This window comes from Passer domesticus, chromosome 9, assembly GCF_036417665.1.
Source record: "Passer domesticus isolate bPasDom1 chromosome 9, bPasDom1.hap1, whole genome shotgun sequence".
NCBI classification, from domain to species: domain Eukaryota; kingdom Metazoa; phylum Chordata; class Aves; order Passeriformes; family Passeridae; genus Passer; species Passer domesticus.
This window is the reverse complement of record NC_087482.1, coordinates 3,896,063-3,900,984: the sequence shown is the minus strand read 5'-3', so window position 1 is coordinate 3,900,984 and position 4,922 is coordinate 3,896,063.

The window sequence follows — 4,922 nt, the reverse complement described above, 5'->3', positions numbered from 1 at the left end:
CAGATTTGCCTGTGGAACAACCAAAACCAAATGTTTGGGTGACCTTAGCCAAGGCAGCCGGCTCAGATACCATATGGTTGTCTAATTCGGAACCAGAAAAACCTTTCTCAACCTGTCTGGTTGGTGTGCCAGTAAAAGAGTTGCCTTTAGTCAAAAAACAATCCAATGGTAAGCCAGGTGAAATTGACAATGGAAACAATCCCACACTGAATTGGAACCTTTGGGCCAAAAAACTTCCGAGGTCAGCTTCTGAACCCCAAGAATTGGAAATCCTTGGTTCTTTAACAATAGATTTTTGCTTTACCTTCATAGCTAGTGCTTGGCGAAAAGGTGATCCTCCAAATTTCAATGTTACTCCCCATGACTTTGCATATAGAAATTTGAGGTTTTGGTGTAATTCTTCAAACAGTTGGGATGTGCTTCCTGAGACTGACCTACATCCCCGGCAATTGCCTAAGGGATATTGGTTCATTTGTGGAGACAGGGCTTGGCAAGGCATTCCAGCACACCTTGAAGGTGACCCTTGTGGCATTGGGATGCTCACTGTAATCGCACCCTCAGCTAAAGCGGTCATGAAAAGGAAACAAAGGAAAACAAGATCTGCTCATCATTACGATGAGAACTGTCAGAGTGATTTCATGCCTTGGAAAGCTGCAAGAAGGGTTTCAGCAAGTATATTTTTACCCCAATTGACTTCAGCAGTGGCTTTGAAACAATTAGATCGAGTTGGGTGTTGGCTGAGCAAGCAAACTAATGCCACATCCTCTGCCATTAGTGATATGTTGACCGATGTTGATAGTGTTGGACATGCTACCCTTCCAAACAGAGCAGCAATTGACTTTCTTTTACTGGCACATGGACATGGTTGTGAGGAATTTGAAGGACTGTGTTGTATGAACCTGTCTGATCATTCGGAATCCATTCACAAAAGCGTACAAAACTGAAAGATTTGACAGCCCAAATTAAAGAGGATGATGAATTCTGGTTGGATGATCTGTTCCAAGAATGGAGCTTTGCACCTTGGCTAAGGCAACTTTGCAAGATAGGTCTCTATATATTGGGTGTTTTGTTAATGCTTCATCATGGCCACACTGTGGGTCAGCAGCCTGTCTTTGAAAGTGGGAGAAGAAGGATGTTGTGCCACTGAGGCAAGAAAAGTGGTTTCCAAGGCTGTTCACAGGACACCCCAGGAGCTCGTCAGACAGCACAAGCTCCTGGGAGTGCTCAGTGTCTCTGACAAGCCCAGGAGGAGCTGGGCCCAGGGGCTGTTCAGCAAGGCCCAGGCCTCACAAGCCTTTCTCAGGCCACCGTGTGGCCGGACAAGGCCGGGGGCATTCAGCACCACAACCTGAAGCACAAAGTTTTGATGTAGGATAAAAAGCCATGGCCCAGTGGAAGTGGGCTGTGTCCTCAGGCCTGTGGGAGAATCACAATGCAGATCCTGTGCACCTGATTCCATCTCTCCCACTTTTCTAAGTTCTTGGTGGCAAGGTCATTTAGGTTAGACACACAGCTCACTGTAGCTTTCTGCACAATGAATTAAAGTGAGATTACACATCCCAAATCGTGTTCTCTTACCGTTTAACTGACTGATTTAAGGAATTTCTGGAGCAGCAACTTGCTTCCTCAAATCATTACTGTGTGTGGCACAGAGAACAGAGGAAAGATTTAATGTCAAAGGCATCACCCAGGCAATGCTCTTTTGACAAGTTCTGCCCTGAGCTTTCCTGAGGAAGATCGGAAAGGTTCAGTGTCACTAGCACAAGCTCCTGCAATGGCTGCTGGCCAGCAGAGCAGGGCTGGCAGCTGGGAAACAAGTGTTGCCACAAGCAGCAGCTCAACCAGGGCAGCAAATCCAGAGCAGGGAAGGAGCTGATCTGAAAGCCAAACCCCCTTTTAGCTCCTCCCAAGAGGGCTGGAACAGTTCCTCATCCCAGTGAGGTGCAGTGCTGGACCCCACAGCTCTGTGTGAGCACTGGACAAAAGTTTGCTCCCACTGGCTGGTGTGATGGTTTCTGCAGGAGCTCTGGGCTCCTGTTTGTGCTGGACACAAGGAGGAGACGAGGAGCCAAGTGCACTGACACACCTTTGCCTTGAGCATAGCCCGGCCTGGACCAAACACACTGCAAGGGTTCCCCTTTGGCCCATGTCTCGAAACATCAGGTGCACTGTTTGATGACTCAGGTTGGTTTGGTGCCAAGGAATTTCCCTCAGAAATACTGGGTTTGTCTCTCTCTGTGCCTTCCCCTCAGCAGCATTGCGGATGTTCCTGTGTGAAGCCATCTATCCCATGCAGTTTGAGACAACTTAAAACAATAAGTTGTGTCCTCTAAACTGTTCCAACAATCCCCTTCCAGCAACAGGAAATGAAAACTAAAGAAAAAGGCCAGTGACTTCTAGATATCAAACTGTCAGACCTCACTGTCCCCCCTCTGGAACAAAGGCCCAAAATGCCGGAGGACAATCCCCCCAGGACACGCGTCACAAGATGGCTCCGGGTTCTCCCTCAGGAAGAACAGGAGCTGTCACGGAGCAGTTCCAGCAGGAGATGAAAGTTCGGTGGCTCGTCTGGCATCTGGGACTTTCTCCCAATGGCAGAGCTCTGTGGAGTGGTCACGGCAGGGGAATCAGCTGGGCTGGAGACCCTCGTGTCTTTTCTGCCCAGCGTGGCACAGCTCACACTCTTGGGCTGGGAGCGGGACCGTTCCACTTCTGCCAGCACGATGTCCCTGGGCTTGGACAAGCAGTTTTCTGCTCAGAGAGCCCTGCAGACTGTTCCACATATCTTTCATAAAGCCCATAAAAACAACTACAAACACTCTGCCTATAGCAGCTTTCAGAAAGAGCTGCAGAAATCCAGGACAGCTTAAAGCGAGAGTCAGAAGGCTTTTGTCTTGTTCCTGCCTGCAGAATTATTGATGATCTGATGCAATTTTATTCAGATGTAACATGGGATCTGAGTTTTTCTATTAAAATATTTCATGATGAGTGCAAGCCTTGAGAGCATGCGGTATAGGAGTGATGTGTGAAACCATGAGCATATCCTCCAAAGTGGCCAGTTTAGTTGTCCATTTTACTATTCTTGTATTTATTCTATACTAATAAGCAAAATCAAGCTTTGCTTGGATGTAAAACAGGGATGGCATACACTACAGTCCCTCACAGGGTCACCAGGGCTGGCAGTGACAAAGCATGCAATCTGCTTCATTGTGAACCACTACAGAGCTACATCACAATGTGGGTTTAAGTAGCATGGTATTATTAAGACCTCCTTTTTTGCATGAGATACAAAAAGGAGGTCCCACATGACCTTCATGCAAGCATGCAGTAAAGAACTGATCCTGCTATCCTAACAAAGCTTTGGCTTTGGCATTTACACTCTTCCCATTCATCTTTTGACGCAGACACTCCAGGTTTTCCCCCACCCCTGCAAGGCTGGCAGTCGCTGTTTCCCATTTACTGTTCTTCCCTAGAGCCAGTCCAGCAGCTGCTGAAACTAAAAACCCAGAGATCTGGATATTGTGAAGGAGAATGAAATGCTAAATAAGTGTTCACATTAGTAATACCCAGGTGTCCTGGCTTGTAAAATAAGCATGTATTCTATTTTTGCCGTCTGTTGGGGGTTAGGCAGTTTTTCTTATCTCTTTCAAGAACAATGACACTGCCAGGAAGATAATCTCCTGCTAATGGCCTATTGAATTACTCACTGTGGCTGGTAAGATTAGTTACATCATCCCATTGGGAGATGCTCCACCCAGAGGGAGGAGCCAAGCATCCCTGCCACCATAAAACAAGCATTTCTAAGACCACAGACAGCCTTCTTCGCTGGATTTCCGAGAGGAATCAGGAACCGAGGCCCAGCTGCTCCTTTGCTGCATTTTCGGAAGGGATCTACACCCTTCTGCAGATCGCCGCTCCAGGAGGAGCAGCCACCATTTGGCTGGACTGCTATCAGCACCCTGACTTCTCAGGGTGTCAGGTTTTTCTCACTCTGCCAGTGGTTTTTTTTTTGCTTGTGCTAAATTACATTGTTATTTAGTTTTTTTTCTTCCTAGTAAAGAACTGTTATTCCCGTTCCCATATCTTTGCCTGAGAGCCCTTTTAATTCTGAAGTTGTGATAATTCGGAGGGAGGGGGTTTACCTTTTCCATTTCACAGGAGGCTTTTGCCTTCCTTCACAGGCTCCTGTCTTTTCAAACCAAGACACCAGGTCTGCCTTCCCAGTGCTCTGAAGCAGCAGCTGGAGGTCCTCGCATTGTTCCTGTTTGTGGATGTTCATGTTTCTGGTCTGCAACAGCAGTGGCTTTGAGGAGGGACAAGAATGCCCCTATTCAAACAGTGGCTTTGCAAGGAGATGTGAAGTTTCACTGCCCTTTTTAGAATATTTTAGAAAGATCTAAGAGAATATTGTGGCATGGAGCAGGTCCCTAATTGTGTCTCCAGAGAAAGCCCCAAAGCACACGTTCACTCTGCTGCTGATGGCAACCCCATAAGCACACGGACTTGTTTTCCCTGCAACATGCCACCCTGCCTGGGCTTTACTAGGCCAGGACTAGACTCATAGCTAAGCAAACACATGCAGCCACGTGACATAGAGTTTTTCCATCAGAAAACCTAATTAACACATTCACACGCAGTTTCTTCTGTAACATCAGAAGCTGGCAACCATGAGGACTTTGCTGTCAAGAGCTTGCAGTATGCATTGGGCCCAGGAAGTGTTTTCCCTTAAGGCAAAGCAAATTGAAATGTGAACTTTAAAAGCTTCAAAAGACTATGAAAGGAAACTGCAAAAGAATTTCTGGATAGGGAGTATTGTCAATGATTATGCAGCCCACCAAGCAATTCTGGAGCAGAATCCTGAATTGCTTGTTCCAGCTATGCAGGAATTCATTACCCTGGCAGGCAGTGGTCCATGGGAACAA